Genomic DNA, 20,183 nt, shown 5'->3' with positions numbered 1-20,183 from the left:
AGGAAAGAAAGAAACAGCAAAAAAACTGGATGAATGGAGGAGAATCAACCGTGCAGGAGACAACATGAGGGCGGTATGGTGTCCTTTCTGCGTGATGTCATACCATTCCTCGTTCTTTATGTAATCCCTTACACTTAGTCAGGCCGAGGAGCTTCCACCGTGAGTGTTGGGGCGAGGAGGATCTGAGCTCACGTGTTGCGCAGATCAGGGCGACCACATCCCCCGCCGGCGAGACACGCACACGCATTTAAATGTGTACTTAGGATAAACGAAAGATGCCCAGATCAGCCCCGCCTCGAGTATTGGCTGGGAGCACACCACGGATATAAATTTTCGAACGCGAGCAAACACACACACACACACACACACACACACACACACACACACACACACACACACACACACACATTAAGTACCTTCCTCCCTTGCCGTGAGTTATAGAAGCATGACAGCCATGAATCTACCTGTGCGTATAAGCTTTCTATCAATACCTGTGCCCGGGAGGCTAAGATTATGACGCAAGACGAGCGCCGCGCCTCCGCCTCCACCACAGCCTCCACAGCACCAGCCTCCACGGTCTTCCTGGCTCCTCCATGAAGAAAGAGGTCACACAGATTCCAGAAATAGGATATATTTTAAATCTTGCTGCAACACCTCAATGAGATTTCCATATTGAGTGCAGCACGTATTGTCACTTTTGAAAGACCTCTGTACCACTCTGGTATATGTCTAAAAAGCATAACTAGTTGAGGCTCACGTAGCCAGGGGACCATGTGAAAGAAGGCTAAGGGCAGCACGTTCATCCTGTGTGGGTTCAGTCCTGTGTGGGGCTAGAGGCGGCGCGGCAGTGGCAGCCTTTGGCAGCGGTGGCGGCTGCCTGGTGTGGCGGCAGCCGGGTTTATCAGTGTTGGCTAGTCGGTGACCAAGTGTGGGTGTGCCGCTCCGCTCTCTTGATTTCTCCACTCATTCTCTCTCTCCTCTGCTACCACTTTCGCAGTACATAGCCCGTGCAGGGTGGCGAGGCAGCGACCCTGCGCGGGTGTCGTGGCCACGCCAAGGATACATTCCCTTGTGTGCGGTGTTCAACTCCCTGTGCTCGTCTTTGTTTCGGAATGTGCTTTTTCGTGACTTAAATCTACGTGACAGTTAACGCTGAGTATTACATTTTGTCGAGGAATCACAAGACTACGCAAGATGACAGGATTTAATAGAACTGATAATTGATGTTCGGGAATACTGAATAACTTGGGTGTAGGAAAATCCTGTAGTATTCCATGCATTATGATCTGTGACAAATATTCCCACTTACTGCCCCGGCCTGAAGCTTAGCGGTGGTGGGCTTGAACAGCCTCAGCAGCCTGTGGCTCAGCAGGATCAGAAGCACAGGGATCACCTTCAGCAGCCTTTTCTCCCACACAGCTTTAAGGTACGAGAAAGACTCCCATGCTGAAAATACGCTTTAGTGAAGGCTTTGAATTTCTGTCAGTGTGGAGTGACGGTAACTCCCCCTGGAAGCAGCGTCACGGCTAAAGTGTGTGTGTGTGTGTGTGTGTGTGTGTGTGTGTGTGTGGCGGGATTATGTTGGAGTGCTTATGAACCTCGTGACTTGTAATTTTGCAGCAGGTAGCTCATCTAGAACAGTAATAAGCTGCCGTTTCCGAGATTGCGTGAATATTAAAAAAAAAAAGATGATTCCCTAGTTCGCATGTCGTGGATACCTGTAATACCTTTACTTATTACCGGTGTCGGCTGGTCGTCGCTGGGCCCCGCGGCTGCATGGCTGGTCCCCACCAGTGTCAGCCAGGGAAACTGATGTCTTAATTAAGAAAAGAAAATGCAGCAGTCCATTTTTTAAGTAAGGAAAAGAAGTTTGTGGAAGGAACGTGACCCGCACCATAAAAGGCGGGTTTGTAATTAGTGTATTGATTCTTGTTACTCTCAGGCCATAAATTATGCCGGAAAAAAGTGGTTGTATGAAATTTTGGTGAATTTCACGTTGCAGGGCCCGGGGTGATTTTGTGGAGTAAATTATGAAGACTGATTACACGCTGAAAGCCGGTGTGTTTTGCGTTTTCTTCGAGAAATGAGATCAATTATTTTGTGACAATGATTCATCTTGCTGTTGCACAGAAGATTTGGTTATTTGAGTGTTTTCATTTGCATGAAAAACTGGCAATAATTGCGAAGATAGTTTTATTGTTTGTAAATATATCTTTGCACCTGAGCCGGCCTGGCTGTCCTGCTGTTGCTGGGTTGCAAATGCATTTGTGAAGCTGAGCCGCTTATCAGTATTTCAGTTCAATCGTCATGAAAGAGTCATCTCTGCTCCACTTCCTCTCCTGGGGTGTCTCCAAGTTGATAGTGTAGTTCAGGGTGCACGTGCCAAGCTGCAGCAGCACGCCCTGTAACTTAAAATGCATGTATTGACCTGTTTGGAGAGACCAGTAGGAGAGTGTTTCCTAGCCGTGACAATGTGTTGAGTACAGGTGCCGGAGACCCGCGCCGAGCTGCACTGTTAGGTCCCCGCCCCCTGCAGTGTTGCATTTTTCCTGTAACCCGATGAGGGCAGTGGTTGGGTATGTGCTGCTCGTACGTGGGAACTGAGCTTCGTCAGGTCGAACAGTTGCCACTGTCACGGCAGACGTTGAGGACGCTGGGACGAGCGAGACAGTGACAGTTGTTTGGTTGCGGGACCTCTGACACAGGGCAACCTTAACCAAGTTATCATAAACCCCTGGCAATACACGGACGCTTGGCACGTAAATGTAAAGTTGCCAATAGTTTTTCGAGTTTTTTTATATAAACCATTACTTAAATAAGGCCAGCTGGGATTGAGAACTTTAGACTAAATTATTTGTGTCGGACTGTAACTGTTTTTCATAAAAAATGGCTAAACGACGCGTGGTTCCTCGCCCAATGTCAAATCTCGTAAATTTTGCTTTTGCCTTTGGTCTATAAAAGAAAAGTAAAAACGAGACCTTTTTGGGTGTTTTGAATGCGAGGGTTGTGTCGATCCTCACGCACCCTGCCGTCGTGATGCCGTGCTGGGCTGGCCAAGTGACGGGCAATAGCACACACCAACCAAAGATGCGTGTTGCCCACCTCCTTGTAGAATTTACCAACAGCAGCACACACACACACACACACACACACACACACACACACCAGCCATGCATAGCGACCGAACCTTGACGCTCACGACCCTCCCACCCTCGAGACCCTGGCGTCATTAAAGGTGATTTGGCCTACGTATGAAGCTGTGTATATTGAATAAAGAAAGTGAGTGTGCTGGGAGACTTCGTTGTTGTGAAAGTTTAACCAACACGCTGTGCTATAGTGTGTTTCTTTCCACGGAGGCCCGAGACCCGCTCTAACCCGCCACCGACGCGTTACTACGGTGCATCGCGGCTGCTCGCCACCACCTCCACCACCTGACTGGGGCCGGCAGGCGCGCCACTTCTCGGTACTCCTGCTGAATTCAGGAAGAACAGGACTCGCTTCAGAGAAAAATCTGTCAATCTTTTATTATGATTGACTATTCTTCTTGGGCAGCTCTTGTATTCTTAAATCATGAGGTGCACTTCAAGAGTAGATATCTAAAGCGCAACACAGACATGAAAAGGAAATCTCGTCTGACAACTAACGCAATTAACCTTTTCAGCAGTGGTGGAGATGGGATTCAACCTCCTTTTGAATGTCTGTATTACTTATCCATAGGCTGTGCTCATAGTCTATCTACACAAGTCTGGTAAGGACTGCCAAGTGTATATCATTCACCATTCTCTGATCACTTGCTGGACTCGCGACCGCAACCAATACCCTCCCTGAAAGAGCTCTGAGCTGCATAGTGGCGTATCTTAGGGTACAGCTGGAACCTATCATCACATTCTCACACTCACGAGGCGGGACACAACCCCCGTCTGACACTCGGTACTTACTCCCTGCTGGGTGGACAGAGGCACGGATGAAAGGAGACTGGCCAACCGTCTCCACTCAGCCAAGGAATCGAACCCGGAACCTCTCGGGTATGAGCCTACCGCCCTAAGCAATGCAGTACGAAGCTCCCTGTGTGTGTGTGTACGTGTGTTTGTGTGTGTGACGTGAGATTCGTATGCACTGAGTGGTGGTCTCTTGTGTGATGTACTGCGTTGTGGAATGTGTTACACTGTGATATGTGATGTTGCGTGTCGTTGCGTCGAGTGATGACATGTGCTGCGAGGAAATGTGCTCTGCTGGGGTGTTGCGAGGTGTGACTCTACCCTCTGCGCCGGGCGGGGACAATACAACCGTCCCGCGTGACCAGAGGGATGCTGAACAGGTTTGGGTCGCCGACGGAGATAATTACGCTGGTCTAGACGCTGTGTTCCGCCTGGCCAAGTTGTTGATGGATCTGTCAGCGCAACACCCAGACACGAGCAAGTTGACTGTGTGTGTGTGTGTGTGTGTGTGTGTGTGTGTGTGTGTGTGTGTGTGTGTGTGTGTGTGTGTTATCTCTCTCTCTCTCTCTCTCTCTCTCTCTCTCTCTCTCTCTCTCTCTCTCTCTCTCTCTCTCTCTCTCTCTCTCTCTCTCTCTCTCTCTCTCTCTCTCTCTCTCTCTCTCTCCTGATAACGAGAGTTCGATTCCCTCCCAAGGCTGGAAGGATTACAGTCGTCTTGGTGGCAGCCATTAGCCGTGGTAGTAATTGTGTGGCCTCGCGATAACAGGAACACGATGGCGGCCACGCTTGACGGAGGGGCCGCTATAAAGGCACAACGTATGCTTCATCTTAGTATGGCTTCCTTGTATTCTCTCAGTGCTAATGAACATTTATATATAGGCATGGCACGCTAAATATAAGAATGTTCGTGAGGAAGTTTTACCTCTGCCCGGTGGCGCGTGAGGCAACCCAAGGCACTCCGCAAGGCTGGTGCGTGGCCGTCGTGCGTCCCAGAGGGCTGCCGAGCTCTGGGGAGACGGCGCGGCGGTGGCCTGCTCATGTTCACGGGAAGGAAAGTCTTTGTCTCCTTTGTCGCATAAAAGGGTCAGCCTATGATTTTTTAAGTAGACAATCTGCAAAATCTAAACCTTTCTTTTTCACATAAGATCACATAACTTGCCTATAAGAAAGCTTGGCTGCTGATGTCATACAAGTTTACGTTTCAATAGAGTCAATGAGTAGTAGTTTTGAAGACTAAGGTTACAAATAAGGCCAAAAAAACAAGTCACTTATAGCTCGCGCGGTAAAGAGCCCCGGAAATCACTCCAGGCCAGGATAAACAGGACGGATCAGCACGCATTCATCTTCAGTTCTATGGAGCCGGGGCTTACAAATATTTAGATTTCTCCCGAGGCGAGGGGCCGCCTTGCCGCCGGTTGCAGCAGCTGGTGGCGGGTTGTCTGTCTTCTTTCAAAATGAAGACTTGTATTTTAAAAGGTCGATTTTGTTGGGCCGCAAAAATGTATGGATAAAGTACAGCCGGGAAGGGAGCAAGTTTTGAGATTAGAGCACCGACCCTCTTGGTTTAAGAGGGAGTCTCTCTGAAAAGGAAGATCTCTTTAGGAAGCTTAGAGGACGCCGGATGATCCTCCGTCCATTTGGTTCCTTTGACCGTCCCTGACAACCTCTCATTTACAGGCCGCTCTGCCCCGCCCCTCCCCGTCCCGTCCCTCCCCGTCCCGCCCCGCCCCACGAGAGGCAGCCTTGGGTACGCGGCGAACGTTTGCGGTGTACGCCCACCTCTGTATGAACGTTTTCATTCCCAGACAGGTCACGGAAAGAAGTCTTTGTCTCCTTTGTTACATAAAAGGGTCCGCCTATGATTTTTTTTAAGTAAACAATCTGCAAAATCTAATCCTTTTTTATTTCACATAACATCAAGAGCTAAAGGGGACTCCGTTTAGAAATTAAGAAGTCTTCGAAATGTTTACACGATATTGGGAGGTAGAGACACAGGACTTAAACGAATGAAAACACTTGGGTGAGACCTATAATCCTGCAGTGTTGTCTCTATCTTCTTTCTATATTTTCATACTAAATGCCCTTCTAAACTTGCTAATTCCCAGCTTCCACGCCTCCCGCGGTTTTGCTACCCACGACTTTTTACTCTCGCTCACCCCTATGCTGTCCGAATCCCTTATGCAAGAGTTATCCAGCATCTTCATTTTTTTCACCCCCATCACTAGCAGAATCTGGAACAGCCTTGCTTGGTCTGCATTTCCTTGCCTACGACTTGAACGCTCTCAAGAGGGGAGTATATTAAGCCACCTCTCCAACCGTATATTGAAACACTTTTAGAACCAAGAGATGTCAGTGAAGGCAGAGTATTTTGACCTCAGCGTAAACGTGGAGAAAAGTAAAGAACCACAGCTGAGGTAGAAAGGCGCGACAATCACAGCGCTCCACATTCTTCCCTGTCGCTGCTGTCTCTGGGGAACGGAGTGAATTTTCGCCTTCATTGGATCAGTATAACCCGATAAACCCATTTTGGAATAAACCCAACCACCTCCTCCCCAGAGCTGATCTGAACTGGCACTGTGACTCAACGTTCTTGTGGTGGCTTGATTTTTATATACTTGAGGATTAGAAGCAGATTATCGAAGCGACCTGTGGAGTTACGTCGTCTGCTTATCTTGTGAATGTTTCTTTTTTTATATATGATCTTTTTTTCCATGTGTGCGTGTGTGTGTGTGTGTGTAGCTGTTTATGTGTTTACGTGTTTGTTACATTTTTATCTAATTATTTGCATTTTATTCAGTCTTTTGTTATAGCGTTTGCCTGTCTGCATGCATACATCATATCATATACATGCATATACTAATACTGATGTCTATGTGTGTGTTGTTAGAGTTCTAAGATAAATGACATGAAGATAGGCCGTATAATGGGATGCCTATCAGCTGAGTACATTGCGGGTAAAACCATGAAAATATGCTCCTAGACATTGTATTTGAGGAACCTAAGACCTGAGGTGAGAATGGTGACGCTCAGAGAGAGAGAGAGAGAGAGAGAGAGAGAGAGAGAGAGAGAGAGAGAGAGAGAGAGAGAGAGAGAGATATGCAGGTTAATTTTATTTCCAGGATTTCGAGTATCCAGCTTGTAAATACCGTGGACAGTGGCAGTTCCTATAAACTAAAATGTCGCCTCGTAAAGAAAAACTGTTGCGAAAACACTCGAGTTATTGCAATAATAATGAAGGCAAAAAACGGTTAGGTTTCCGTACTGATTAATTTTCAAGCTGACTGTCAACGAGAAATTCCCGGTAACCCTGCAGGCAACTTTGAACGCACGTGCCACTGTTAAGATCACGGGATAATCAGACCTTCACCCGTTTCATCTGCAAGGTCGAGGGGAGGAGGTGTTGCTGATCAGGCGTGGCGGGACGCTGCGCCAACAACACCGCTTCTGGCGTCTCCAAGGACCCAACGCCCCGTCATATTCCTACTTACATAACCTCCTTTCTTTACTGAACCTAAGGGTATCACCTGTTGTTTTGGGGCACTGCTACGGACTCTTATAACATCGGCTACGTGTTGAAAAACTTTGTACGCCCTCCAGGCCGTAGGGGACGACCTAAGCCAAGATAAAGGCGAGGAGACGGTCACGGTGTGCTGGAGGCGAGGCAGGCAGCGTTAGGGGTGTGTGACGGCCCTCCCCGCCCACCTGGCTCTGTTGAGGAAGTGAATGTCGTTAAAGTAAATACATCCTCATATCGTTTCTTTGTGTTTAAGGTGTCGCAACAGGAGTCCGACGGAGGCGAGGCGGCGGGCGGTGCTCGAAGCGTGGTGAATTAGCTCCCATTACCCGGCCTGATCGACTTTACGGGAGAAAATTATGTGGCGGCCATGTAAAAGTTGGCGCCGAAAATGAGTTTCCTCATAATGGGGGGATTAGAACAAGAGGAGGCGTCGTTTAAGAAGTTTCCTCCAAATGCGACAACTGAAAAAGAATTGGATCGGTTCCTAACACTTATGCGAGGCGCCCGACTAAACTTTTGATTCCTTCTTAATTATAAGGGTCACGCGCCTGGCTGCCTACGAGAAGGAGGTTCCGCCGCTGCTGCGTACGCTTTCCACGCCGCCCCCGCAACCCCCCAACCCTCCCTGCACCCCATGACTATCTGTGGACATCGTGAATAAAGCAGCGTGTACCTTCCGCCAGTATCCTGAGGCCCCGAGAACCAAGGGAAACATTCACCGGCACTCAGTCATCGCAGAGAGGAGGGAGAGAAGCTGTAAATAGGAGAGTAGAAGAGGAGACTTGCCATACGTGGAGCCAGAAGGGTAATGGGCTCCTCTGAGAAATGATCCGGAGAGTCGAGGCCTAAAAGCCGACTTCTGTGCTCTTAAGTTCACCTGGAAGTTTTCAAGTTATCTCGCCAGCCAGTTGGAGGGCGGCGGAGGGGGGGGCGGCGGGGTGCGGGGGAGGGGGCGCCGCGATCGATTTTTGCCGCTCAGCTAAATCTCCCCCGTCTCTCTCTCTCTCTCTCTCTCTCTCTCTCTCTCTCTCTCTCTCTCTCTCTCTCTCTCATCCATCAAATCTTTTAATATTACTGGCACTCTTTATACCCTCACTTCATCGTCAAAATTGATTCATGAAGTCATAAACGATTTGTTGATGAAGTGTAGTGTTTTTTTATCTGATTTGTTGTTATTTATATTCATTTCCGCTCCCGACGCAAAGGTCACAAGATAAATGAGAGGAAATAGTGACGGGGCCTCGCTTTGTGTCTCCTCCTCCTCCTCCTCCTCCTCCTCCTCCTCCTCCTCCTCCTCCTCCTCCTCCTCCTCCTCCTCCTCCTCCTCTCCTCCTCTTTCTTTTTTCTCTGCTTTGCCAAGTGAGTCGAGATCTGAGGTGGACTAAGAGGTGACCGAAGTTATTTTTAAGTGGGGAAAACAAGTGTTACAGATGCACACACACACACACACACACACACACACACACACACACACACACACACACACACACACACAGTCACACGGAGGGGGCTGACACAAGTTAATACCCTTAAGATTAATTTTAATAACATGTGGAGCTCTTCCTCGTCTGCCGCCCTTCCCTTCCCCCCCACTCCCCCCTTCCCCCTCCTCTCCCTCCCCCGCCCCCCCAGCATGTGTTGTGTAGGACAGGTGTCTCCTCTTGTGTGTGTGTTTGTTTAATCAGGTGAGCAGGTGAAGGTCTTCCCCTCGCTCGAACTGTTTCCAACCACACCTTTTTTTACCTTTATTTTTCTTTGCGTGCGGCTTTGTCAGAACACCTAATTAAGCTTGATGTGTATTTTCTACGTGTGGGTCATTCATCTGTGCACAATCTAGACTGGGACGTGATTATTATGTCTGTGTATCTGTGGTTGGGTTGTGTGGGAAGGAAGGAGTATTGTGGCTCTTGAGATTCGTAGTAAAAAAGTGTGGTTATGTCATCAAGCTGTACACAAACTAGACTGGGAACGTGATGGCTGTGTTGGTGTATCTGTGGTTGGGTTGTGAAGGAAGGAAGGGGTATTGTGGTTCTTGGGGTTCGTAATAAAAAAGTGTGGTTATGTCATCAAGCTGTACACAAACTAGACTGGGAACGTGATGGCTGTGTTGGTGTGTCTGTGGTTGGGTTGTGTGGGAAGGAAGGGGTATTGTGGCTCTTGAGATTCGTAGTAAAAAAGTGTGGTTATGTCATCAAGCTGTACACAATCTAGACTGGAAACGTGATGGCTGTGTTGGTGTGTCTGTGGCTATGTTAAGTAAAAAAGATGATGTATTGTGGTTCTTGAGGTTCGTAATAAAAATGTCTGGTTATGTCATCAAGCTGTGGACAACCTAGACTGGGAACGTGATGGCTGTGTCGGTGAGTCTGTGGCTGGGTGGTGTGGGAAGGAAGGACGATGTATTCTTAGTCTTGTGTTTCGTAAAAGAGTGGTTACGACTTCTTGGGTGCAGTGGGTAAGATACATTAGAATCAGTTACCTATTCCAATGTTTTAACAGAATATATTTAATCTGCAGGTGTGTTTGTGAGTTAGTTGTTTTTACAGGAAAGGAGAAAAAATAAAGGGCAAAAAATAGAAATAAAAGAGGAAAAAAAAAAAAGAAACACAGACGCTGCTCTTGCAAATAATGTGTGTTTAGTAAGCGTTCCGAAACAGAGGGCAGAGTCATTTGGAGCTAGAGGCGTCTGGGAATGATAATGTATTTCGATCCTTTAAATTCCTGATTAAGAGTATTCACACCTCCATGCACGATACTGGAGGAATAAGCATAACCATCAGTAAGCTCTTTTATTCAGCAGAGATCTTGATTCCTGTGATGTGTATGTGAGTGCAGATGAAGGCAGTACAATGTATTATGATTCCTAAAATTCATTATGGACAAAACATTTACTGCTACGATGATTTGTTTTTTTATATAACAAAGGAGACAACTCAAGGGCACAAAAAAAGGAAACAACAATAATAAAAAAAGCCCGCTACTCGCTGCTCCTAAAAAAAAAAAAGAATCAAAAGAGGTGGCCGAAAGAGAGGTCAATTTCGGGAGGAGGACAGGAAGAAGCGTAAGGTGCTGTGTGTGTGTGTGTGTGTGTGTGTGTGTGTGTGTGTGTGTGTGTGTGTGTGTGTCAGCTAGAACGTATAAGAAGGTGAAGCCGCGGGGTAACAGGGGTGAAGGAGGGAGGCAGGGTCCGGAGTGAGGCATGGGCGGATACGATTCAGGTAAGCCAGGGAAGGAGAAAAGAGGAAGGGAGCGAGGGAGGCGGGCAGGTAATAGCCGCCGGAGTCCAGGATTAATAGGAAGACTGTTGTTGTTATTGATGCGGAAGGGAAGTTTATAGTGACGGGTCGGGTGGCAGCAGCTTGGGTGGAGGGAAGGAGAGGGAGAGGGAGAGAGGGCACACACTGTTCAGCCTCCACCACTAAAGGAAGTGGGGATCGTGGGGTGAGTGCGGGGTGTTGTTCATTATAGGGGGCGTGGTGTGAGCGGACGGGGTGGTTCGTGAAGTAGATGGATGGTAAGTGTGGCAGGGCTGACGTGGGCGCTATAATGGACGTCTCCTTTTTCCGAGGTCTTAGGGCTATCGGAGGAAGGGGAGGCGGGATTTGGGGGAGAAGCAGTAGGCTCTCTGGGGATCTTTGGAAGGCGGGTATAGAGGCGGTGAAGGAAGAGGATATTAAGGATTGCGTGGCGCTTCGGAGAGAAAGGAAGAAAGGAAGGCGCAAGAAGAGGAGGTTTTCCGCCACCACAGGGAATGGCATGGGCGGGGGAACGGCGCTGGTGTCAAAGTTTGGAAATAAGTGTGTTTGCTTGTGGGGATGCGGAGGGGGCGGGTGTGTGGGGGGAGGTGTTGACAGTGGGGAGGTGGGTTAGACTAGCTGGCGATAGGATGCGAGAATACAAGGGTGGCTGGATGACTGGTGCTGGGTGTTGACAGCGGGGGGTTAGCATAGATTGGCTGGGGATGGGATGTGAGAGTGTGAGGGTAGATGGCTGCAAGGAGGGGGGTGTATGGAGGATGTGTCTACCTTATATGATGCCCATTGAGTAGGTAGAGGGTTATAGAGGGGCAGTGGGTGTCAATGGGGCGGAGATGTCAGGCTTGGAATGGACAGTGAGGGGGTGAGGGTGGAAGGTTGAGGGTCGGTGGGTGTTGACGGGGGTGTGCCCGGCTTAGGATGGCCGGTGGGTGATAGACACAAGTGATTTTGCCAGATGAAGAGGCATTAAAACTTAAGTAACGGGAGGGGGAGGGTCAGCATTCGTGGGAGCAGCGACGGAGTGACTGGCGGTACTGCGTGAGAGTAGGGAGGCAGAAAGGTCCGTGGCTCCATATGTGGCTCCCGAGGTGACGGGGCGAGGATAGATGAGGTGTATGATAGTTAACACAACACGAAGGGTGGCTAGCTCAGTAGTAACAAATGTACGGAAGTGGGGGTAATTTGGAAGTGGGGGGACTGGAAGTGGGGTTGGGGGTCAGCGGTCAGCAGGGGGTTACAGGAGTGGGGTAATTTGCAGGGGTTACGGAAGAGGGGTATCTGGACCCCCCCCTCCACCCATCTCTTTACCTTTTCACCCCCCCCTCATCCCCCTCACCCCCACTCGGACTAGCGTACGGAAGCGAGAAGGTGACGGAGTAGGGGTGCCCAGCAGGGAGGGAGGGGGGTGACGGGAGAAGGGATACATGAAGGGTTAAGATAAGATCTTTCTTTGACCCTCGAATGACCACGAGATTATAATCACGGAAAAGGTTAAGGACATTAGGTTAATGACCAGGCTGAAATATGAATTTACTCTCTCATGCAAGTCCGAAAATAAAATAAAAATCGCCATTGAACGTAAGACTCGATAAATTATTTAAGTTTTGCTGGATGTATTGTATCATTATCTTCTTATTTCTCATTTCTCAACTTGTTTCTTCTTATTTCTTTCCTCAACTTATATATATTTTTTTACTCCGGTTATTTGGTGCCATCTAACCCTAAACACTGCAGCACCAAGTCTTTTTTATGATTTTGAATTAATTAATTTCTTATATATCATTTATTAAATTCTTATTATTTCTTTTATCAACTTGCAGTTCTTTATATTTTCTGCATGCTCTTCGATGTCATATGACCTTAGGCGTTGCCGCATCAATTTACCTTTTTCCGTGAAAAAGGGATCGTAATGATGTGTGTGTGTGTGTGTGTGTGTGTGTGTGTGTGTGTGTTCCATTCCTCCGATTCTTGAGAAATCTGCGGCTAGCTCGAAATTTTGGGCCATCTTTTTAGCCGATTATATGCTCCGAAGCGGAATTTAGTGAGGATTCTTATGGTATCTTCAAATTCCTCATACGTCTATTAGTTCCCGAGTTACACCGAGAAAACTGATTTTTTTCTCTCAGTAGGGGTGCCCAGCAGGGAGGGAGGGGGGTGACGGGAGAAGGATACTTGAAGGTTAAGATAAGATCTTTCTTTGACCCTCGAATGACCACGAGATTGTAATCACGGAAAAGGTTAAGGACATTAGGTTAATGACCAGGCTGAAATATGAATTTACTCTCTAATGCAAGTCCGAAAATAAAATAAAAATCGCCATTGAACGTAAGACTCGATAAATTATTTAAGTTTTGCTGGATGTATTGTATCATTATCTTCTTATTTCTCATTTCTCAACTTGTTTCTTCTTATTTCTTTCCTCAACTTATATATTTTTTTTACTCCGGTTATTTGGTGCCATCTAACCCTAAACACTGCAGCACCAAGTCTTTTTTCTGATTTTGCATTAATTAATGTCTTATATCTCATTTCTTAACTTCGATGTCATATGACCTTAGACGTTGCCGCATCAATTTACCTTTTCCGTGAAAAAGGGATCGTAATGTGTGTGTGTGTGTGTGTGTGTGTGTGTGTTCCATTCCCTCCGATTCTTGAGAAATCTGCGGCTAGCTCGAAATTTTGTGGGCCATCTTTTTTAGCCGATTATATGCTCCGAAGCGGAATTTAGTGAGGATTCTTATGGTATCTTCAAATTCCTCATACGTCTATTAGTTCCCGAGTTACACCGAGAAAACTGAATTTTTTCTCTCGTCAGAGTAGCTTAACAAATAAAATCACTCATTAATTAATGTCTTATATCTCCTTTCTTAACATATTTCTTCTTATTTCTTTTCTCAACTTGCATTTCTTTATATTTTCTGCCTGCTCTTCGGTGTCATATGACCTTAGACGTTGCCGCATCGAGTTTACCTTTTTCCGTGAAAAAGGGATCGTAATGTGTGTGTGTGTGTGTGTGTTCCATTCCCTCCGATTCTTGAGTAATCTGCGGCTAGCTCGAAATTTTGTGGGCCATCTTTTTTAGTCGATTATATGCTCCGAAGCGGAATTTAGTGAGGATTCTTATGGTATCTTCAAATTCCTCATACGTCTATTAGTTCCCGAGTTACACCGAGAAAACTGATTTTTTTCTCTCGTCAGAGTAGCATAACAAATAAAAATCACTCATTAATTAATGTCTTATATTTCATTTCTTAACTTATTTCTTCTTATTTCTTTTCTCAACTTGCATTTCTTTATATTTTCTGCCTGCTCTTCGGTGTCATATGACCTTAGACGTTGCCGCATCGAGGTTACCTTTTCCGTGAAAAAGGGATCGTAATGTGTGTGTGTGTGTGTGTGTGTTCCATTCCCCTCCGATTCTTGAGAAATCTGCGGCTAGCTCGAAATTTTGTGGGCCATCTTTTTTAGCCGATTATATGCTCCGAAGCGGAATTTAGTGAGGATTCTTATGGTATCTTCAAATTCCTCATACGTCTATTAGTTCCCGAGTTACACCGAGAAAACTGATTTTTTCTCTCGTCAGAGTAGCATAACAAATAAAAATCACTCATTAATTAATGTCTTATATTTCATTTCTTAACTTATTTCGTCTTATTTCTTTTCTCAACTTGCATTTCTTTATATTTTCTGCCTGCTCTTCGGTGTCATATGACCTTAGACGTTGCCGCATCGAGTTTACTTTTTTCCGTGAAAAAGGGATCGTGTGTGTGTGTGTGTGTGTGTGTGTGTGTGTGTGTGTGTGTGTGTGTGTGTGTGTGTGTGTGTTCCATTCCCCTCTGATTCTTGAGAAATCTGATGCTTGCTCAAAATTTTGTGGGCCAACTTTTTTAGCCGATTATATGCTCCGAAGCGGAATTTAGTGAGGATTCTTATGGTATCTTCAAATTCCTCATGCGTCTATTAGTTCCCGAGTTACACCGAGAAAACTGAATGTTATTCTCTCGTCAGAGTATCCTAACAAATAAAAATCGCTCAGAGCTCCTCATCTACGTTCCTTAGAAAGATTGCCATATGTTACTATTAAGAAACTTATCCCAACAACTGCAAATTTGACGCACTTTCATCGAAAACTTAATTTTTAATAATTTTTTATTTACTTTTATGGCGCGTTTCGCGTCATCGTCCGCCAGAACCTTTTACCCTTGATGACATGAAATGCGTCATCGTGCGCGAGAGGGTTAAATAAGTCAGATTTATCTCAAATTCACTGTCTGGGCAGACAAATATTCGGAAAAGAGAAGGCAAACCAGTTTGTAGATATATATAAATATGCCGTATATTCACGTCCTTATGGATATCTTCTTGTTGATTAGGGTTTAAATACTCCTGAATCCCTACAGTTTCGCTCAAACATTGTTGGAGAGCCTCCCAGATGAACGCGTATTCAATGGTGAACTCCAGGAAAAGGAACTCTTACACGTTCTATACTCCCAACATAACGAACCCTATGGTTTAAGCTCTCAGCTACTTCTGATCTTACTCTCTTAAGCCTTTGCAGTTACTTTCTTAAACCATCGAAGCCCGCCTTCCTGAAGTCAGGTATTAAGTCTTGTTTCTGCTGACTCTATCCTCCCATTTAATATTAAATTTAATTTCCTTATGATCACTGTTACCTAATGAACCCCAACCTCAATGTTGCTTATTATGTCCTCTTTATTAGTTAACAACAAATCCAAAATATTTTCTTCCTCCTTCGCACTGTTTTGTATATAGAACGAACTTACATTAGCTGAACCCACACTCCTGGAAGAAGCTAAAATTTTCTAAAGGCTACAATAAAGTCAATATGACCGATGAAGATACGGCACGTCACAATGAACAAACTCACTGTCTTCTCTGTAAATACGGGTTTTAAAAGGTAAAGGAGTAAAACATCATGACCATGAAAAATCAGGAAACAATTACATTGAAGCTTATTGTAATAGATGCAACCTTCAAATGAAAAAATCACAAATTGCAGCGTACTCTCATTGCACATTATGCGGATTACGACATGACGTTAATCCCACGTGAATTAACGCTACCTGGCTTTGAAAATCAAACTAAGACCAAAACATTCAGTTCAGAAATACCATGAAGTCATCATAAATGACTTGAGATTTATTGACACGTATGTCTTTATGTCTGGTTCACTCGCGGCTTTAGCGAACCAATTCATCAGCACTGGGAACGAGCCCATGTGCACACAACAGATGTTGAAAGATGTGCCAGCACCTGCGTTACCATTATTGATCAAGGGAAAGCAGGTTTTTTGTTATGACTATATGGACTCGATGGAACGACTTTCTGAGACACGTCTTCCATCCCGCGAAGATTTTTTCAATTCGCTTCAAGAAGCAGAACTTTCCGAAAGTGATTATAAACATGCTCAGAATGTTTGGAAAGTAGCTGGATGTCAGAGCCTGATGGACTATTTGTTGCTTTATGTAAAAGTGGATGTTGGCCTTCTATGTGATGTCTTCCTAGAGGGAGAGGTATTTTGAAAACACAGTGGAGGTTGGATATTGTAAATTATGTTAGCCTGCCAGGATTTGCCTATGACTCTTTTTGTTAAAAACACAGCAGGAATTAGAGATGCTTAGTAGCCCACACATATATCATTGCATTCAAACAAATGTGCGTGGGGCTACACAAGTGTTGTGCGTCGTTTGTACGCACCAATAACATCTACACGAACCCTCAGTTTAATCCAAAACATGATAGAAACACTTTCCTTTCATATCTTGACTTCAACAGTCTTTATCCCACTGTAATACAAGAGAAGTTACCATGTGGAGATATGAGAAAACTAGATGAGACAGAAATGCACTGGTTTTTGAGCGGGAGGGGCTAGGTCAATCAAGCAACCGATGGCGATTTTGGATACCACATTCTGTGCAATACTGAGGCTGTCTCACGTGAAGTCATTGAGAAAACGGATGACCTCCCACTGACCATCAGAAGACACAATATCATCAATAGAGATATATCGTCAGCCGCACACGAATGGTATGAAGAAAAACCGTCCAGTACCGTGTAAGAACATAAAACAGATTGGAACACATGTTGCTCAGGAGAAAATACTGTTTGCTCTGTCCTCCTTAAACTGCTATTCAACTAGGCCGGGTTGTTAAAAAGTGCATGCTATTTATATGTTTAAGCAAAGCACTTTCTTGCGGGCTTCATTCAGGATAACATAGAAGCCCGCAAAGTGCTACTTGCCCTATCAAGAAAACTGCAATCAAGTGTATTTCAAACAGCATTTTTGGTCGATACCTGATGAACGCGGCCAAATATAGTGAAGACATAGATATTGTCACCAACCGCGAAAAGTTTTTGAAGCTGGCCCGAAGTCCTTACTTTAAACGCGTTGTAGCTACCCCTCAATGATGGTCATGTAGTTGTAGTTCGCCATAAGAAATATTCACAGGCGAATCATCCAAACTACATTGGCTACTACGTCCTAAAGCTGTCCAAGCTGCGACTATATGATTTCTTTTACAGTATCATGAAGGCTCATTACGGGGATCGGGCGAAACTAGTGTATTGTGACACTGATTCCTTAATAACAGAAACTGAAACTCCTGATCTATTAACAGAGTACTCGCAGGAACCCTTTAAAAGCTATATAGACACAAGTAACTTTAGCTCCTCACATTCCTTGTACAACACAGACAACAAAGGCAAGCTCGGATTTCTCAAGTCTGAAGTGAGGGAAAGAACCATCTCAGAATTTGTAGGTGTAAGAACAAAGTGCTACTCCATCCCCATGGCAGACAGTGACCGGTTGAGTTCAGCTAAGAGCGTTCCAAAGCTCATAAAGAAAAAAAAAAATTGCTCATCAGCGATACAAAGACGTCCTATTCCAGAAGCAAACATTTACCTTTGGCTATCAGGGATTCACAGTGCGTAATGGACGAATGAGTACAGTAAAATATCCCAAGAGATATCTGTAGTTCAGGACAAAAGACACTGCTTTAGCACCTTGGAGTTACGACCTTACGGTCATCCCGATAATTCTACAGGGGTAGAGGAGGAGGAGGAAGAGAAGGAAGCTGTAATCATAATTTGACCAAATTCCAATAAACATTGAGTTTGTTTGACTTGTTTATATGTCCTTTATCAAAAATGAATGAAAAAAACAATAATTGTCTTAAAATTTATTCGATTTGTGGAAACATGTAGACAAAACGCGTCTATGTTTCGATCTGGCTCATATAAAAAAAGAAAAAAAAAAGACTCGCGAAATGTGCGCGGCGGCGGCACCAGCGGGTCCTGCGGCGACATCATGCGACGACAGGATGCGACAGGATTGCGTGGGCTCGGGGCGGGGCGGGGCGGGGCGGCAGCACTGGGGCTAGTGGTGGTGACGAGTGAGGTCCTGTATGGAGCCAGACCACTGATTTAAGCGTGTTATACAAACCACGATAAAGGAACTAGAAAATTATTTATGCTGAGAATAGCTTCGTGGAATGTAATACACTTCAATATGAAAAATCAATAAAGTCAATACTTACTTTTTATGAACACGTGTTAAATGTTTGATGTCATACGGGCATTATAAACTTGCTGTAAGCGAATCTCATCACGTGTTCATCATTCCTCGAATATTCGGTCTTGGAAAACTCCATACAAATTTTTCAAGAGTTTCTCTTACACCCAAGTGTGAAACATTGTAGGCAAAGTACACGACATAAGCCCCGCACACATCGCTTCGCGTGCTTTGAAGTCGAAATGCATTTTTATATATCCTGAGCCCAGGGTAAGCAATATATTTAAAATAATCAGAGTATAATTTGAGGTCGAGAGCATAACTATCTAAGAACACTATCATGTCCGGTTCATAGTAGAGACAAATCCAGTGTCTCATTTCTCTTTTAGAATAACTTGGTAGCGTGCTGCCGCCCCGCCCCGCCCCGCCCCGAGCCCACGCAATCCTGTCGCATCCTGTCGTCGCATGATGTCGCCGCAGGACCCGCTGGTGCCGCCGCGCACATTTCGCGAGTCTTTTTTCTTTTTTTTATATGAGCCAGATCGAAACATAGACGCGTTTTGTCTACATGTTTCCACAAATCGAATAAATTTTAAGACAATTATTGTTTTTTTCATTCATTTTTTGATAAAGGACATATAAACAAGTCAAACAAACTCAATGTTTATTGGAATTTGGTCAAATTATGATTACAGCTTCCTTCTCTTCCTCCTCCTCCTCTACCCCTGTAGAATTATCGGGATGACCGTAAGGTCGTAACTCCAAGGTGCTAAAGCAGTGTCTTTTGTCCTGAACTACAGATATCCCTCTCTTGGGATATTTTACTGTACTCATTCGTCCATTACGCACTGTGAATCCCTGATAGCCAAAGGTAAATGTTTGCTTCTGGAATAGGACGTCTTTGTATCGCTGATGAGCAATTTTTTTTTTCTTTATGAGCTTTGGAACGCTCTTAGCTGAACTCAACCGGTCACTGTCTGCCATGGGGATGGAGTAGCACTTTGTTCTTACACCTACAAATTCTGAGATGGTTCTTTCCCTCACTTCAGACTTGAGAAATCCGAGCTTGCCTTTGTTGTCTGTGTTGTACAAGGAATGTGAGGAGCTAAAGTTACTTGTGTCTATATAGCTTTTAAAGGGTTCCTGCGAGTACTCTGTTAATAGATCAGGAGTTTCAGTTTCTGTTATTAAGGAATCAGTGTCACAATACACTAGTTTCGCCAGATCCCCGTAATGAGCCTTCATGATACTGTAAAAGAAATCATATAGTCGCAGCTTGGACAGCTTTAGGACGTAGTAGCCAATGTAGTTTGGATGATTCGCCTGTGAATATTTCTTATGGCGAACTACAACTACATGACCATCATTGAGGGTACAACGCGTTTAAAGTAAGGACTTCAGGCCAGCTTCAAAAACTTTTCGCGGTTGGTGACAATATCTATGTCTTCACTATATTTGGCCGCGTTCATCAGGTATCGACCAAAATGCTGTTTGAAATACACTTGATTGCAATTTTCTTGATAGGGCAAGTAGCACTTTTGCGGGCGTCTATGTTGTCCTGAATGAAGTCCGCAAGAAAGTGCTGTTGCTTAAACATATAAATAGCATGCACGGTTTTAACAACCCGGCCTAGTTGAATAGCAGTTTAAGGAGGGACAGAGCAAACAGTATTTTCTCCTGAGCAACATGTGTTCCAATCTGTTTTATGTTCTTACACGGTACTGGACGGTTTTCTTCTTCATACCATTCGTGTGCGGCTGACGATATATCTCTATTGATGATATTGTGTCTTCTGATGGTCAGTGGGAGGTCATCCGTTTTCTCAATGACTTCACGTGAGACAGCCTCAGTATTGCACAGAATGAGGTATCCAAAATCGCCATCGGTTGCTTGATTGACCTAGCCCCTCCCGCTCAAAAACCAGTGCATTTCTGTCTCAT

General features: G+C 45.3%; 1 protein-coding gene across 1 annotated transcript in view; it reads left to right on the top strand.

The window, feature by feature from the left end:
- Window positions 1–858: 858 nt before the first annotated feature.
- The window catches only part of LOC127009267 (uncharacterized), a 115,190-nt gene continuing 95,865 nt past the window's right edge, over window positions 859–20,183 (top strand). The window contains exon 1 of the mRNA XM_050882163.1: window positions 859–1,426. The gene's annotated coding sequence lies outside the window, so the exon portion shown is untranslated. The remainder of the gene's footprint in view (window positions 1,427–20,183) is intronic.

The sequence above is a fragment of the Eriocheir sinensis genome, chromosome 40 (assembly GCF_024679095.1).
Source record: "Eriocheir sinensis breed Jianghai 21 chromosome 40, ASM2467909v1, whole genome shotgun sequence".
Lineage (NCBI taxonomy): Eukaryota > Metazoa > Arthropoda > Malacostraca > Decapoda > Varunidae > Eriocheir > Eriocheir sinensis.
This window is presented reverse-complemented; position numbering and strand designations above follow the sequence as displayed.